The 18,521-nt window shown below is 41.6% G+C and overlaps 1 protein-coding gene across 1 annotated transcript in view; it reads right to left on the bottom strand.

Annotated features, from left to right (window-relative positions):
* CHRM3 (cholinergic receptor muscarinic 3) overlaps window positions 1–18,521 on the bottom strand; it is a 519,334-nt gene that overhangs the window by 339,317 nt on the left and 161,496 nt on the right. The gene's annotated exons all lie outside the window — the stretch shown is intronic.

Here is an 18,521-nt window from a genome sequence, read left to right on the forward strand (position 1 = left end):
ATATGTATGTATACATATATATATATACACGTGTATATATATATATGTACACATATTTACCAGAAACATTCCCTGAGTTTCACTTATATATATATCTATATATATATCGATATATATATAGATATATATTGATATATATATTGATATTGATATATATCGATATATATATATTGATATTGATATATATTGATATATATATATATCAGTGAAACTCAGGGAATGTTTCTGGTAAATATAAAAATATGAAATTTAATTGAAAACATACAAAAATGTGCACAAACATTTCTTGTACCAGGAACTGCAAAGCCACAAGACACAGAGTCAGAAATGTATTTACTATAATTGCACCCATAGATGCGACCGTAAGATACTGTAACTTGTCAAAAGAATTAGCTGGTCTTCCATAAGGACAACCATCTTTGTGATCTGATTTCAGGGGTATTCCAGAGTTTACATCTTAAAAGAAAAATCTCATTTCTTTGGTCCCTTGCAGATACCCAAAATCCAACCATAAGCGTTCTATTCCTCAGGCCGAAAGCATTGATCGTTATAAAAATGCACATACCCTTGGGAAGAATGACATAATAAGCCTTCTCACATATTAATGTCTTCACATTAATAAGTCTGTCATTTCCTTCATGAACAGGGTTTTGCTAGAACTGTAATGATTCTCCTGAGGGGTCAGAATACCCGTGATGGGCACTTTAGGTGAGTGCCATTGACAGGAAAGTGAGCATGCTGTAAATGAGACCTGCCTCCTTCAGGATGATGCATGGCTGAGGCACGTTGGAAATGGCAACCAATACATAAATCCGACAGGAAGCACGCTTTGGGCAAAAAAAATTTAGAATGTAACATTGAAACGTGGTGAATTTTGTGCAGAATTTTATAACAGAATAGGTACCAATGCCAAAGTTAGTAAACAGTTTGTACTCAGAAGCAATCATTATTCCAAAACCCAAGTGCACGTTGTTAACAGTTTTAAGAATTTGTATAACCCGTCACTCTTTAACTGTGAGGCAGGGGAGAGGGTGGCGCATGTGGTGGTGACAACACCAGGACGTGACCCCCTTGCATGAGAAGATCATGCATCAATCCCAACGGAGCTGGCCTGCAGGTTTGGCCCATCCTTATCTCAGATGTGAGAACTGCATTCGTTATGAATATTCTCTAAACAGCTTGTTTTCCACTATGTTTTTCGAGATGTAGATGAACAGGGAACAGTTTCTCATTTTAAAATAAAATTGGGGCACCTGGGTGGCTCAGTCAGTTAAGCCTCTGACTTCGGCTCAGATCATGATCTTACGGTTTGTGAGTTCGAGCCCCACGTTGGACTCTGTGCTGACAGCTCAGAGCGTGGAGCCTGTTTCAGATTCTGTGTCTCCTCTCTCTGCCCCTCTACCTCTCATTCTCTCTCTCTCTCTCTCTCTCTCTCTCTCTCTCTCTCAAAAATAAAAAAAACGTTAAAAAAATTTTCAAAAATAAGATTAAATTAAAAGGGGGCACCTCGGTGGCTTAAGGGTCCGTCTTTGGCTCAGGTCATGATTTCGCAGTTCACGAATTGGAGCCCTACGTCAGGCTCCTTGCTGTCAGTGCAGAGCCCTCTTTGGATCCTCTGACCTTCTCTCTCTCTGCCCCTCCCCCTCTTTGATTCAAAGAATCAAATGCCCTCTTTGATTCAAAAATAAACATTAAAAAATAATTTAGAGGAGGAATCACAAACCAATGAAGTTTCTAATATGTCAGTTTCAATTTAAAGATCTCAAATGGTCTTGAAAATTCTGAACTGTCTGTGATAATTTTTCCCCCTGGAAATGTTTTTATATCGAGAAATAAGTAACTTATCTTTAAAGGTAAAATCTCTATGTGTTTACTCTTTACTCTTTGCTGGTGCGTGTTTGCGAGCACAAGGAGTGTTGTTCAGAGGGTCACAAAGAGGAGGTGTTGGTCTTTTTTTTTTTTTTTTATTAAGTTTATTTGTTTATTTAGAGAGGGAATATTCACAGGAGGGGCAGAAAGGAAGAGAGAGAATCCCAAGGAGGCTCCGCACTGTCAGTGCAGAGCCTGACTTGGGGCTCGAACTCACGAATTGTGAGATCATGGCCTGAGCCAAAATCAAGAGTTGGACGCTTAACTGCCTGAGCCGCCCAGGTGCCCTGTTGGTCTCTTTGCTGCGTTGAAGCACATGTGGCCCACAGTAACTGTGCAGACACTGTGTACTTTCATTATTCCCTCATCGTGGACCAAACCTCTCACCAGTTACATCTCTCAAACTTGCTTTAAAATAAGGGTCATTCCAATGTTCTTTCTGATAACACTTCCCAAAATAATCTCAAGTACCTCTTCTAACCATCACAATTTCACTTATAATTGCCACTAACTACAGACCCTGGGAGGAGGGGCGTAGGATGAGGGGAGAAGTCTAGTCTCCCAGAATGAATGGATAAAGAGGATGTGGTATATCCACACAACGGAATACTACTCAGTTCTAAAAGAGGAAGGAACTTCTGAAACAGGCTACATGGATGAACGGAAAGGACATTAAGCTGAGTAGAATAATCCCATCACAAAAAGGACAAAACCCGTATGTTTCCATTTTTATGAGGTACTTAGACAAGCCAAATTCAGAGATGCAGAGAGTGGAATGGTGGTTGCCAGGGGCTAGGAGGAGGAGGGGAAGGGGAGTCACTGTTCAAGGGGTATGGAGCTACAGTTTTGCAGGATGAAAAGTTCTAGAGGTGGTGGAACAACAATGAATAAAACTCAACTGGGGGGCTCCATGGGGGCTCAGTCAGCTAAAATTCTGACTCTCGGTTACAGCTCAGATCATGATCTCACGGTTTGGGGATCAAGCCCCGTGTGGGGCTCTGCACAGACAGCATGGAGCCTGCTTGGGATTCTCTCTCTCTCTCTCTCTCTCTCTCTCTCTCTCTCGGTCTCTGCCCTTCCCCTGCTCACACACACTCTCTCTCTCTCTCAAAATAAATAAATAAACATTTTTTAAAAACTGAACCACCACATGAAAATAGTTAAGGTGGTAAATTTAATATTATGTGGGTTTTTTGTCACAACAAAAATCATTAAAATGTGTGTGTGTGTGAGTGTGTGTGTGTGTGTGTGTGTGTGTTTAAAAACTGTAAATTGTACACAGCCTGTGGGACTGCACACCCTCTCCCGATTCAGGATGTTATCATGCGGCTGGTGACTAGTGGCTGTACATGGGTGTCACTGAGCACAGCTGTCTGAGTCAGACCAGCCACCTTTCTGGCTCTGACAGCCTATAGTTTTTCCAGTCTCTAGAAAGGATGATTTTAGCTTAGAACCCAAACGACTGGCTCACCCTAAGAGAAAACACAAATCCCTTCACAAGACACCACAAAGCATCCAGGACTTGTAACGCACGCCTATGTCTACAGTGACCTAAATCAGAAGTCAGAATTAACTCTGTGTCCTGGGTGTGATGCAAAGCTGATCATTACTCTCAAAGGTGTTCTACTTTCTCTAGAAAATGAGATGTGGTGAGATCCGACAAATTCAGAAACCCAGTAAGTCAAAAATACTCTGGTTTCCTCCTCTGACATTCTTATAAAAGATTAGGATTACAATAATATGAATTATTTCAGTTGCCCCTGGGCATTATTAAGACTTGTAATTTCTCTCTCTTCATTCACAACAGACTGATGATGACTTTGGTGAACCAGAGGTGTAAGAACCGTTCCCGCTTTCTGTTCTTTATTCAAAGTATTCCGCCTTTTTTAAACAAATTTTTTAAGTTTGTTTAGTTTCTTTCTTTCTTTCTTTCTTTCTTTCTTTCTTTCTTTCTTTCTTTCTTTCTTTCTTTTCTTTTTTTTCTTTCTTTGAGAGAGAGAGAGTTGGAGCATGAGCAGGGGAGGGACAGAGAGAGAGAGAGAAAGAATCCCATGCAGTCTCCATGTTGTCAGCTCAGAGCCCGATATGAAGGTCAATCCTACTGTGAGATTGTGACCTGAGCCGAAATCAAGAGCCAGAAGCTTAACCAAATGAGCCACCCAGGCACCCCTCTACCTTTTTAAAAGAATGAATGCTAATAAACATAGGGAATCTATATGTTTTAATCTGTTTTCATAAAAGGAGAGATTTAATAATACCCCAGTTGGAAAAAAAAAAAAACCCAAAAACTTAGCTCTACTTAATTTAAATCCCTTAATTCTTATCTTTGTACATAATGAGGGCATTAAAGAGTTTTGGGGCTCCTGCGTGGCTCAGTTCGGTTGAGCATCTGACTTCAGCTCAAGTCATGATGTCATGGTCCGTGAGTTTGAGTCCTGTATCAGGCTCTGTGCTGACAGCTCAGAGCGTGGAGCCTGTTTCAGATTCTGTGTGTGTGTGTCTCTCTCTCTTTGCTCCTCCTCCACATATGTTCTCTCTCTCTCTCTCTCTCTCTCTCTGTCTGTCTCAAAAATAAATAAATAAACATTAAGAAAGTAAAGAGTTTCACTATACTGACATTTATTTGACATCAGAATCAAGGCATAGTTTCTGACACTATAAAATTAGCATTGTAAACTCTGAAATAGTGTCCTGTAGTCTAAGGATAACATTAGGGCCAAGTTGTCAATTGGTGAGATGGGTACTTCCATTCAACAAATAGTTTTGCATACACATTATGTGCCAGGCATTGTTCGAGGTGATGCTGTTGCTGCTGGTGGCAACTGTCATAATCATAATCACAAGATGAAAATCACTACACTTACTGGACATAAATTATGGCAGAGGGAATAAGAAAATAAACGAGAAATCAAATAAAAAAAGTTAATTATCAGGGTGCTTGGGTGGCTCAATTGGTTAGGCGTCTGACTTTTGCTCAGGTCATGATCTTGCAGTTCGCCCTTGTCAGGCTCTCTGACAAGTTCGAGTTCGAGCCCTTGTCAGGGTCTCTGCTGTCAGCACAGAGCCTGTTTCAGATCCTGTCTCCCTCTCTTTCTGTCCCTCCACCACATGCACGCGCTCTCTCTTTCTCTCAAAAATAAACAGAAACATTTTATTAAAAAAAGTAAATTATTGGGGCACCTGGGTGGCTCAGTTGGTTAAGCATCTGACTTCAGCTCAGGTCATGATCTCACAGTTTGTGACTTCGAGCCCTGTGTCGGGCTCTGTGCTGACAGCTCAGAGCCTGGAGCCTGCCTCAGATTCTGTGTTTCCCTCTCTTTCTCCTCAACTCGCACTCTCTCTCTCTCAAAAATAAATAAACGTCAAAAAAAGTTTAAAACATTTAAAAAAAAAAGTAAATTATTTAGAGTGACAGAAAGTGATAGGAACATGGCAAAAAAAAAAGGCATAAGTAGAGTGAGCTGAGAAAAAAAAGTAAATTATTTAGAGTGACAGAAAGTGATAGGAACATGGCAAAAAAAAAAAAAAAGGCATAAGTAGAGTGAGCTGAGAGTGACAGGAAGTGTCCGTTGCGGCTTTGGGGTGGGGGAGGGGGGATAGCCTGTTCTATTCCACGGGACAGTCTAGGCAGGGCTGGTGGAGGAAGTGACATTTCATCAACGACTTGAAGGGAGTGAAGGGGTTGTCTCCGTGCGTATCTGGGTAAGAGTGTTCCGGGCCCAAAGCTGGAGCATGGTCCCAAGGGGGAAGTATGTGTTGCATGTACGAGGACCGGTGGGGCCCATGAGCTAGAAAGTCATGAGAGGCCGAAGCAGGAGGGGAAGTAGATGGGAAACTGACATCCAACCACGCTGGGCCTTTCAGACTCTGTAAAGACTGTGGCTTTGACTCTGAGTGACATGGGGAGCCACAGCAAGCTGATGAGCAGAGAAGTAGTGTGCTCTGGCTTGTTTTACAGAAACACTTCAACTGCTCTGCTGAGCATCAGCTAAAATGGGGCAAGGAATAGGAAGACCAAATAATCTCTCCCCCATACCCAAAACTAGTTGTGTAGGAATGCAAGACTCTTTTTTTTTTTTTAATTTTTAACGTTTATTCATTTTTGAGAGACAGAGGGAGACAGAGCGTGAGTAGGGGAGGGGCACAGAGAGACACACACAGAATCAGAAGCAGGCTCCAGGTTCTGAGCTGTCAGCATATAGCCTGACGTGGGGCTCAAACTCACAAACCACGGGATCATGACCTGAGCCGAAGTTGGATGCTTAACCGATGCTTAGCCACCCAAGGTGCCCCCCAAGACTAACTCTTGATGGACCAGCAGGGTGGGCTGGTGTGGACTGCTCTCAGACATGATGACAGCAGGGAAGTCCTGGCATTTTGCAATGAGTGTTAGATCAGGAGACAAGAGACGAGACCCAGCCTCCACCACTCACCGAACCTCTAACTAGGAGTCATTCTAGGGGGTGGTGGTGACCTGGAGTGGAAGACGAGGTGAAGAATGTTAATGCTCTGGTGAAGGGTTATATGAAAACTGTGTTCAGAAAGGAGAAAGTTAAAAGAAGGACAAGATTAATATATCTATAAAATGGGGATTTCAGCTCAGAGATATGCTTTGAGCAAAACTCAGTGACATTGTTTAGTAGAGAACAGGACAATTACAGAGGGAGGAGATTTAACGGGGGCCTGCGGGCCAGGAAAAGGAGATCCTCGGCCAGAAGAGCTCTTACCCACAGGAGAATTAAAGCAGATAAAAAGCATGGTTTATGGGGACCTCTACTGCATTGCTCTATGAGATTACGGGCTTTGACAAGCGACTGTTTTCAATATAGGTTATGTGCATTTAATATAATTTTGTTCTTACCCAATAACTCTTCCCTACATAGTAAAATCATTAAAGGACTTTAGCAATCACTTGGGGGAAGAATATGGCTTAGAGAAGAGAATTTCCGGGGCATGCCAGAAAGTCACGGCCAAGTTTTGGCCCTGGGATGTATCGGTGTTAAGTTAATCAGAGTAATTTTCTATAGAGAATGTTTTCTTGATGATATTTCAATATAATATTACCCAGAAGCCTCATCTTTTTGAGTTTCATCTCACAGAAGGCACTTAGCAAAACTGCCTGACTAGCTGATCAGCACAACGCTGGAAGGGGGAAAGCAGAGATTGGAAGGGAAAAGGGAAAGTGAAGTCCAATGTTGGGAGAAATTGGCAGTGAAGGGCAGTCAGAGAAGGGATGCCGGACAAGACAAATCTGGTAATGAAAAGAGATACAGAGAAGAAGAAAAAGTATGGGGAGGGGGAGTCTGTGCTCTATATGCCCATGGAATAGTGAGGATCGTGTCAAAGCCCTCAGAATGCCAGAGAACCCCTGGAAACGTGGCAGGAATGGGAGGGGTAAGAACCACCTGTTAAGTGAAGCAGAAGGTAAGAATGTTCTGGAGAAGAAAGAGTATTGGAAGTGAAAGGTAAACTCAAAGGGGATATGAAGAATCACGGACAAGGAAGGGCTCAGTATAAAGCATGCCAGCTTGTTACTCTCTCTGTATTTCGCATGTTTTGTGTAGTCCTTAACAACATGATTTCATTTCTCTTAAATAAAAATAGTTACTGTAGGGGCGCCTGGGTGGCGCAGTCGGTTAAGCGTCCGACTTCAGCCAGGTCACGATCTCGCGGTCCGTGAGTTCGAGCCCCGCGTCAGGCTCTGGGCTGATGGCTCGGAGCCTGGAGCCTGTTTCCGATTCTGTGTCTCCCTCTCTCTCTGCCCCTCCCCCATTCATGCTCTGTCTCTCTCTGTCCCAAAAATAAATAAAAAAGCGTTGAAAAAAAAAAATAGTTACTGTAAAGGAAATATGAAACAATAGATATGGGTATGTCACAAACATCCCAGATCACATCCATTAAAGGAATGGCATTCATTGTCACTACTTAGTGACCAGAGGCACAGCAGGACATCAAAACGATGCATAAAAATCAAATAATTCTTGAGAAGAAAGATTTGATGTATTAAGTACCTAATGGAAATAGAAAGCTTCATTTAAAAAAACTGGTTTACAAGAGCAGTGTAGACAAATAAAAATGGATGAATTTGCCCATTGCTGATGATGATTAAGTATGATGCATGCTGGCTGAAAAACACATATATTCTCCTGGTACAACTTTATACTGAATTAGGAAATCTCATTCAACATGACCTTCGTCAACATCACATTTCTAAAAATAATTTACTGATACACTGTCTAGAAATGATAAGCTTCTACATTTCAGACAGAAACTTAGCAGTATCTCTGATCCACCTAAGAGTCTGGAAGACAGGACTGAATTTATGAAAAGCTTATTCATTGGTATCTCTTCTCCACTTCATCAAGATGGTCCAGGATCTTCAGCAGTCACTGTGGGAATCCCCAAGGGCTCAGAATCATTCTGGGTAAAGGAACATTACCCCCAGCCCCTGTACCTGTACTCCTGCACGCACGAGTCTAAGTCTCAGGTGGCAACTTGCAGGAGATTTGGTCACGAAATGGATAATCATACAGCCTTAGGTCAAATCCCAGTTAAAATGCAAAACGCTGTAACCTCCATATAGGGTGCTTGTAAAAATAATTTGACATTATATATAAGTTACTTTGCATGCCTGGCACATAATACTTTTATAATTAAATGGTGGTTGGCGGGACATACTGGCTGAGCCAGGGCTTGGGAAAAGAAGTTCAAGAAGTCAGCCTTGTTGCAATGCATTGATCAGTTATGGAGAGGTTGAATTCTAGTGGGAAGAAATGTGCTATTGCCCAATGCCCACATATGTACATGTATTTATGAATTTATGTATTAGTGCACTGATTACTTTCAAGAGAAAGGTAACTAGAGCTTTGGCCACTTCCATTCGGAGTTGAGCATTTTTGAGACCTCTCTGATGGCCTGAGATTGCCCTGACAGAGCAGGAGAGAGTAAGGGATTGTGGTAGATGGAAATCATGGAGAATAAAAGAAGTCTGAAGCAGAAGGGGCCACAGGGAATGTTACCATGGGAAGGGACAACTGATGGTGACCTGGTCTTCACCCAGCCACCCCCAAACGGGCATGTGTCCATGGTGGTTCCTAGGGATGTAATGGAGGACATGTCTCTGAGGTTTCTCTGTACCAAAGAGCAGGGTTCCCAGATGCTCTGAAATTTCACGGTCATGTGCCTCAGTGTCGATCTTAATTCGTTCTGGTGCAGGGCAAGGGCATGCCTCTTCAAACTGGAGACTCTCGGAGTGCCTGGGTGGCTCAATCTGTTAAGTGTCCACTTTTGGCTCAGGTCATGATCTCATGGTTTATGAGTTCGAGCCCCACATTGGGCTCCATGCTAACAGTACGAAGTCTGCTTGGGATTCTCTCCCATCCTCCCCCACTAACGTGTTTTTTTTTTTTTTTTCTCAAAATTAAAAAGAAAGAAAGAAAGAAAGAAAGAAAGAAAGAAAGAAAGAAAGAAAAAGAAAAACTGGAGACTCTTGTCCTTTAGTTTTGAGAAATGTTTTTGCATTGTTTCCTTGTTAAAATTTTTCCCTGCAATTTTCTCTACACTATGTTTCTGGAACACTTCTGTTCGAAGCTTTCCTCAAATAGCTTGTGCTCCGTGGCTGTCTGTCCTTATTAACATGCAAAACCCTAACAAGCTCATTGGAAGGTCTGGTACATAGGGGACGGCTTGTCCACTTCATGGTACAGAGATTTTTAACTGGTGGCCCTTTAATTGTTACGATCTTGAGGTGCTTTCTCTGGGTAGAATCGGTATATCCAGAGAAAGGTCCTGCCCTGTTCAGGCAGCTGCTTGTCAACTAGAACTGGGCAGACAAGAGGTTTGGCCCCAGGGTCTCCATTCACTGCAGACTTTCGTGTATATCCCTGAATTTTATCCAGCCCCTGCCCCTCTTGCCATTTTCCGAGTATTATTGGTAGTCATACCTCCTACCGTCAGAGAAGATGGAGTTTGGGTTTATTTCTTGTTATTTTGAGTTTATCTTGTTATTTTCTTTATTTAAGATGAGAAGGATTGAAAACATCTTTACTCCATCTCAAAGCTAGAGGTTGCCATAATCTGAATATGCCCTGTTCGTTACAGTGACCTCCGGCCGAGTCACTTATCGCTAAGGTGACCTCCAGCCGAGTCACTTACTTCCCTCCAGAGTGTATTTCATATTAACCTACCTCACATTTTTGAGCAAACTATATGATTGAAGGGAACATCCTTTATCTGGTTCACCATTTTTATTTAAAAAGCGCCCTCAACTATCAATTATTGGAAAGAATGAGCTTATCAATGTTTGGTCTCAAGAAAATAAAACTGATCTGCAAGTGTTACTAGAGATTCACGTATGCCTGACAAGCTGGCCCTTCACAAATCGCTGCACCGTTTGACATTGGTAGAAACCCAAAGGAAGTGAAAGGAGGAGATTTTCCATGTCTGTGTCAGCCCCTCTCCCCTCTCCCGGGGACAGTGGGAGTTTCTGATGAGTCCATTCGAGAAGCGTCCCCCTGACCTCTCTTTCTTTTGTTCTTGTTTTTTTTAAACGTAAAACATAAATGTCCTTTTTGATTTCCTAGGAAGGTAGCCAATTTTAGACGGATCTTCAGAATTCAGTTAAACTACTGAAATAACACACAGTGGGGGAAATCGTAAACCTACAGAAGTCATCTTAAAATACAAACCTCTTAGGGCTCAAGCGAGCCACCTCTCCGTCCTTCCTCTCTTAATGTTCATATGAACGATTCCACCACCGCGGGGGGTGGGGGGCACCGGACTCATCCAGCCCTGCCATCTATTTCTGACTGTCAGTATCGGGAAACCCTCTTCAGTACCCACATCAACCAACGTTCCTCTGCTTTGGCTTTGGGATTTGGGATTCTCTCTGATCGCAAAGATGGGAAAAGACAGGTAAAGATGATGTCTTGTTCTGCCTCCTCTCAATTATTCTTTATTTCTCATTAAAATCAGGACTCATAGTATGAAGGAAAGTATATTTTTTTTCTTTTAATGTTTATTTTTATTATTTATTTTGACAGAGAGACAGTGTAAGCAGGGGAGGGGCAGAGAAAGAGGGAGAGAGAGAGAGAGAGAGAGGGAGGGAGGGAGGGAGGGAGAGAGAGAATCCCAAGCAGGCTCTGAGCTGTTCATGGAGAACCCGATGTGGGGCTCGAACCCATGAACCATGAGATCATGACCTAAGCAGAAATCAAGAATCAGACACTTAACTGACTGAGCCATCCAGGTGCCCTGGAAAGTGGATTTCTTAAACAACAATGGATACAATCACTTTCCAAAGGCACAGCTTTGACAAACTGGTTGAAATCACTAACCTACCGCCAATACATACATGTACTGCCTAATAATCTGCATTACTATCATATTTACATTTTCTTAGTTTAAAATAAGTACAAGGGCCCTTTTGATAGATTTCCACAGCAGCCATCTGAGTTATTACACAATGAGTTAACTGTGCCTGTTTGAAGTGTCTCTGAGTATAGAGTCAAAGATCATTAGATCTGAATTTAAGGTTCTTAAAGACCTTACCTGTCATTTCACCTACTAAACCCTGTTTACCACTTTAAAAAAAAAAATCTTACAGGGGCACGTGGGTGGCTCAGTTGGTTCGGTGTCTGACTTCGGCTCAGGTCATGATTTCACTGTTTGTGAGTTTCAGCCCCACATCGGGCTCTGTGCTGACAGCTCAGAGCCTGGAGCCTGCTTTGGATTCTGTGTCTCTCTCTCTGTCTGCCCCTCTTCTGCTCTCTCTCTCTCTTTCTGTCTCTCAAAAATAAATAAACATTAAAAAAAAAAAGCCCTACAGAGTTATGGGCTTTTATAGCTATATCTTAGTGCAAACCGAAGCTTACAGAGTAAAGCAAATTTCTTACAATCATATAGCTGGCAGGTGACAAGACTGTTATATTTACATATGTATGTATATACACATCACATATATAAATATTGGAGATAATGACTGTAAATATTAAACCGACATCTTCCTCGCTTTCTCCTTTCTGTCAAGGGTGCAAAAGGCAAAGAACCCGATTCTCTTTAGTAAGAGGCAATGGGAGCCAGGCCTGATACGTGGAGACCAGACGTATTGGTCTGAATCGCTGAATTGCAGCTGCTCTCATTTAGTTCATCAAGAGCTAAGCAGAGGGGTACTTGGATCCCAGGTACCCCGGGGAGTAGAGAGAACACCCCTATTCCTCCTCAGGGATTAATGATTAGGCTTGTATCCAGAAGAAGTATGTGATTCCAGAAAATCTGCCTTTTGTGGTTCCTAGGGAAGACTGGAGTAAGAAAGGAGGCCGAGCCAAGAAGAGAGAAGGCAGGAGGCTAAGAGTGAGGGGTATGTACTCTCCCATTCTGCTCTTCTCTCTATGTTGTCCATGGGGTGGGAGTGCAGGTTAAAGAAGAGAGCTAAAGCAAAGCAAAGTAGGGCTTTTGACTCACTTCCTTACCTGAAAAGAGGCTGCCCACACCAGCCTGGGGTACAGTCCCATGAATGGGAATTTGGCTGTCCAGCATGGCTGGGTGGGGGAGACCAGGCAAATTCCATTTCATGGCCTGGCTCGGTTCCTAGAGACGGAGACAGGCTCAGAGGTGGCTGAGGGGCTGCCTGAAGAAGAGCCAGGGCAGGCCAATCAGAGCTAAGTGCCAGCCCAGCTGGAGCCGAAGGGGATAAAGTGAAGACCCCATGAGGGCCTAGGGAGAACCCACCAGCGGGTGCCAGGGAGATGGGGAGTGAGCCAGGGAAAAACAGACCCTGTGCCAAAACAGACCAGCCTCTATGCTACTACTTATCCAGGTTTCATAGATGCCACAGGACAAGTGGGGATGGGGGGGTCAGCATCCTGGAGCCCAAAGCAGACCGCCCCATGCCCAGAGATGGGCATCACACGCTCCGTGATATAACGGAAGCCCCACATTCACCTTTGCTCACAGAAGTAACCCTCACCAGCGGACAACTTAAAGATCACGTCCCCTAGACAATGGGCAGTATCTAAGGCACTGCTTAAATTATGGCCCCAAAATAAATCCTGAAAATGTTTTAATCAGTAGTTTAGGATTAAAATAAATAAAATGTATTTTTTTCTGCATATCTGCGTTGCAATGAGAATGAAAATTTTAACTATAGCACCAAGAGGATGTCACCAAGTTCTTTATTTAAATTAGAGAGCAATCACTTTTAATGAGGTCATAGGTAGGCTGGAAGCCCCTAAGAGTAGTTCTTAAAAAGTTTTTTTAACGTTTATTTATTTCTGAGACAGAGAGAGACAGAGCACGAGTGGGGGAGAGGCAGAGAGAGGGAGACACAGAATCCGAAGCAGGCTCCAGGCTCTGAGCTGTCAGCACAGAGCCCAGCGCGGGACTCAAACTCACGAACTGTCAGATCGTGACCTGAGCCGAAGTCGGATGCTTAACCGACTGAGCCACCCAGGCACCCCAGCAAAGAATTAATTTTAAGTTCCTGAGATACCTATGAAATGTGTAACTATAGCACATAATCATCCTAATACAATGATGCTTTCCTTAGAATAAGCTCTTCCAGTCACCCTGGAATAAAGATCTCGATCTAGGTAATTTCACCTTGCACAAATTTGGTACATTTCTGCAGAGACTCTTTTTTTTTTTTTTAATTTTAAAAAAAAAAATTTTTTTTTAACGTTTATTTATTTTTGAGACAGAGAGAGACAGAGCATGAACAGGGGAGGGGCAGAGAGAGAGGGAGACACAGAATCTGAAACGGGCTCCAGGCTCTGAGCTGTCAGCACAGAGCCCGACGCGGGGCTCGAACTCACGGATCGTGAGATCGTGACCTGAGCCGAAGTCGGCCGCTTAACCGACTGAGCCACCCAGGCGCCCCTGCAGAGACTTTTTAATCTATCATTGTGAATGCACTCGCATCGGACACAATTCGTATTTGTGGTTAGTGAAAGGGATCGTATTTGTTACCAAATGCAGTCGCGCTTTTTGGGGACCTTCCTTCTCTGACCGCCTGCCTCTCTGACACCAGACCCTTACTGTTCCGTAAGCGAGGAGCCCGGCTTGCTCTGAAGAGCCTGAAACGTCCTAACTGAATCACCAACATTTCTCTGTGAAATTTGGGTCAAGTGGGAGCAAACTAGACTCCTCAAAGTACCCTGCAAATCCACACTCCTAGGAGAAATGTTCATGTCCCACAAGGAATTCATGTCCCATTGTATTTGACAGCAATTTAGAATTAAAAGTAAATAATCTGGGACCAACGAATCCTTCAAGGTAATAAACATCCACAGAAGAACTCGAATTAAAAGGAACTGAAACCAGGCATCCAAGTAAAGATGAACAACTCTGATGCAAAAGATAGAGTGTGTTTTAATAAACAGCTTCCCTTTCCATTAGTAGGTATAATTGCTGCCACTTAGGGAACTCACATGTCTCTTCGAGCTCTTATTACTATGATAAATTGCTAGTGAAATGCATTCCAAAGTGAGTAATGTCTTGCTGGACATTGGTAATTCACTTAAGCTAATTAACATAATAACAGATACGATGACCTAACCTCCGGATTCGCGTTATTATCTATAGCTTGGTCTGCTCTGGCAGACACAATGCTGAATCAAAATCAAAGATGCTTGGAATGAAAACAGTGTTTGGCGAAGGTGGTGTTTTAACATATATCATTTTCTCAGTGGGACGTGCTATAAAAACAAGACCAGATCAGAGCTGTTATGTTGTCTTCTTAATTCCTTTACCGTGATCACAAATTGCCTGAATGTGAGGAGATTGTCACTGGAAAACAGAACAAGAAAAAGGGAGAGTTAACCACCTAACTGTGGAATTTAAAAAAGGCCTAACGGCAGGTATTCTAATCTACTTCTCATATACATCCCCAAGGACCAGTAAGGCAAAATGGGTCAAGGAACTTTGGGAAATAAATTTCTAATAGATGAAATAAATGTGACTCGAACATTTAAAACTTGATTTCTATCATATTTAATTGGCACAGAACAATAGAGCTTTATGGCATGACCTCAGTAATTGAGAACAGATGAAGTACGGGGGGTAAAAATTACTCTGGGTACAAAGCTAGTTTTTTTTTCACCCTATTACAGCTATGATAGCTTTGATTAGTTTTATTTAACTAAAAGTTCTAGTTAACACCTACATTTTAATATATTCCACAGACTACATTAGATTTAAAGCTACTTGAGAATCGGAAACTCCATGCCTCAGCCTGTAGTAGATAAATAATGCCTCCCTTTATTACAGAGATGTCAGGCCCTAATCCCTGGACCCTGCAAATGTGACCTTATTTGGAAAAAGAGTCTCTGCAGATGTGATTAAGTCAAGGATCTTGAGATGGGGAGATTATCCCGGATTATCTAGGTGAGTCCTGAATGTGTTACATGTGTTAAGAGGAAGGCCACACGAGATCTGACCCATTTGGAAGAAGAGGTGATGTGAAGGTCCAGACAGAGATAAGAGTGATGTGGCAACAAGCCAAGGAATGCCTGCAGCCACCAGAAACCGGAAGAGTCAAGAATTCTCCCCCAGAAACTCCCATGGGGGATGAAACCTTACCACCATCTTGATTTCGGACTTATGTCCTTCATAACTGTGAGAGAATAAACAAGTTGGTGGTAATTTTTTTTACGCTGGCATTACGAAACTAATACACAGAATTTGATTTTTGTCGCCCACAACCCAAATAAAATCTAGAGTCAAGAAGACAACAACTCCAGTGAAAAATGCATTTTGTTACTTAAAAATATAGTTGCGGTGGCTAACTACTGCAATAGAACCGTATATCCTAAGAGACATATATATATATATGTATATATATATTTCATATATTCATCTTATAACTGAAAGTTTGTGCCTTTTAACCAACCCTTTCCTAGTATCCCCTTCCCCCAGCCCCTAGTAAGGAAATATTTTTTATTCTTTTGTTGTTGTTGTTGTGGGAGAGAGGGGCAGGGAATTCATAAAGAGACTCCACTCAAATCTTTTGGAATCATTTTAAAAAACATAGTCCTACCTATAGGTTATTAGTTGCATTAAAATATTTTTCCAAATACATTTTTACGTTGTATGATTTATGTTTCCTTCAGTTCTTGTGTCTTTGGGATTCCAACTCCTAATTATACCAGTCCTAATATTTCTTTATTTGGAACAATTAAGTGCAGTTCTATAAAATGTTATGTATGTTCTACTTTACATTAGGTCTCTGGATCGTTTTCTCAATGGTTAGCTAAAATACTCATTATTCTGTAAAACTGATTCTAAGTGTTGAGTTCAATACAGAACACTTTCTATGAATGACATAAGCAGAGATTTCTTTCCTCTTATCTTTATGCTATTCGAAAAATCTCCATTCTAGTATAATTTCTGAGTAACTAAAATTAGAAATATATGCATTGTCTCATTAAAGAGTCCCCCAAATGGCTAAGAACTGAGCTTCTAAAACTCATTTTTTTTGCTATTAAAGTTTTACAGAAATCTGTTAGAGGAAAAGGCAGCATGCTTTTTGAACGATTTCCTGTCCTTGTTCCAGTGCTCATGAAAAAGAGGAACGCTTTAGATAAACCAGCTGCTGGATTGCCTAGAATAGTAAATTACTCTAACACTCCTATTTGATGTGATCCTGTCACACTTTTTTTTTTCTTCCAGCAGGATTTCCTCATTTTTCACAACTATTTGTTTCTACTTTAAATTAGCTTCCTACAAATAGCCTCTTGTCAAATGTGTACTGAGCAATCTGCACAGAGTTACCATAAATAAAGACACTCTAGTCCACAATGCCCACCTCCCTTTCATTAAAGGGTTGCCTCCTCCCTGCCTTGAGATAGATCACTTCTATAGTATAAAAACTTCAAATTCTGCGAACCCATCTGGAATTCTTCATGATTATTGAATTATACTGTGAAATGTTTGGGATCAAAAAAGAACAAAAATGAAAAGGTCATTCGTATATCTGAAGAACTAGTCTAAAAGTAATTCGTCCTCTTCCTTTTTTTTAATTTTTATTTTTAGCTTAAGCCACTCTTAACTCTTCTCATTTTATTTACCCAAACATTCATTATGTTAGTGACATTCTGAGGGCTCCTTAGAAGTTAGCTATCTGGGGAACTTGAACAATTGCATGCACACGCCACACTGACCTCATCTTCCTGATTTGAACTAAGCCACCTCTGTGATGATCTGCTTATTCTTAGAAACAAATAAATATTCATAATTTTGATTATATCATCTGAGAGAAAGAGTTTGCACCTGGATGGATCCCTTCCTGGTTTCTTCTATGTCGCTCCACGCCAACCTTGGAGTAAAGGACATCTTAACCTTCATAGGAAGGAAGGCAAATCTCTGCGCCCGTAAGCATGTCTAGAATATGATAGAAATCTCATCGGCACCAATTCTGATGACATGATTTTATTAATGCGTAAATAAAAGGTTTGCTGAACTCTCCAAAAGCAGCTTACCATTTCTTCGCTTATATAAATGATGGATTCCAGTCACTTCCAGGTCTCTACCTGTGAAATTTCCCTTTATGTAGTAAAACAGATATGTGAGTCTGTGGAAATCTCCTAAAGGAATGACACCTGTTTGTTTAAAAAATGTTCTGAATAAAGCACTAATATCCAGAATCCACACTAAAACTTAACGGTTATGGCTCAGAAAGCTTGTGTGGTGGTGGATATAAACCTTTATGTTTATGATGTCGCATTAACACTTCAGATTTCGGCATCAGCCAGACTTGGGTACAGATTTAAACTATACAACCTGTTAGTTTCCATGAACCATAATCGCTCAGAGAACATCTCTTCATATGAAAATTTAAAAAAGGGATAATATCTATTTTCTAGGGTTACTATGAGGGTCAAATGACTTAAATGTAAATACTTCAATGAAAAACAGCAAGTATATGGTCCCTAACAGACTCTCAATAAATGTGTCTCCATTTGCTTTATCCTTTCCTTCCGGAAGTCTTCAGATTGGATCAGAAGCCTGGATTGGGTCAGAAGTGAGTGGGCTTCAAATGAGAAAGATTTCCAAACTTCTTTGGGCCCCATTAGCAGACACTAATGTGAAAATGAAAACCATTGGTTAAATGCTGTGCGCTGAGCTGGCAAAACAATATTATTCATGCAGTGTTGGATGGGGAAGGCAGTGTGGTAAATTTAGCCCTGCCACATAATGCGCGGGGACTAAAGACTGAGAAGCAAAAGGTTAAGAAAAAAAATTTTTTTGACTGAGAAATTCTATTTAATACAAATTCTAGTAGTAAATCTTCACGGATTTATTTGTTCACTTGGTAAATATTTAGTCTTCTCCACACAGTAAGCACTATTCTTGGTTCTGGGGATAGACTTGGGAGTAAGACCGAGTTTTCTCTCTGCTTCCACAGAGCTTACATTCTAATGAGTGGATGTATAATAAACAAACACAGGAGTATTTAAGAAATAATGTACATACACAGGAAACAAAATGTGCAGGTCTGTTGGAGGCCTTCTTTCCTACTCGTTGGGCAGGAAGCCACAGAGGGCAATGGCATGTCTGCTGAATCCTGAACAAAAAGGAAGAGGCAGCGGGAGTGTGAGGGGAGGGGATTTTCTACGAGGCAGAAAGAAGCCAGTAGACAAAGCGCGAAAGAGGAAGAA

This window comes from Panthera tigris, chromosome D2 (assembly GCF_018350195.1).
Source record: "Panthera tigris isolate Pti1 chromosome D2, P.tigris_Pti1_mat1.1, whole genome shotgun sequence".
NCBI lineage: Eukaryota > Metazoa > Chordata > Mammalia > Carnivora > Felidae > Panthera > Panthera tigris.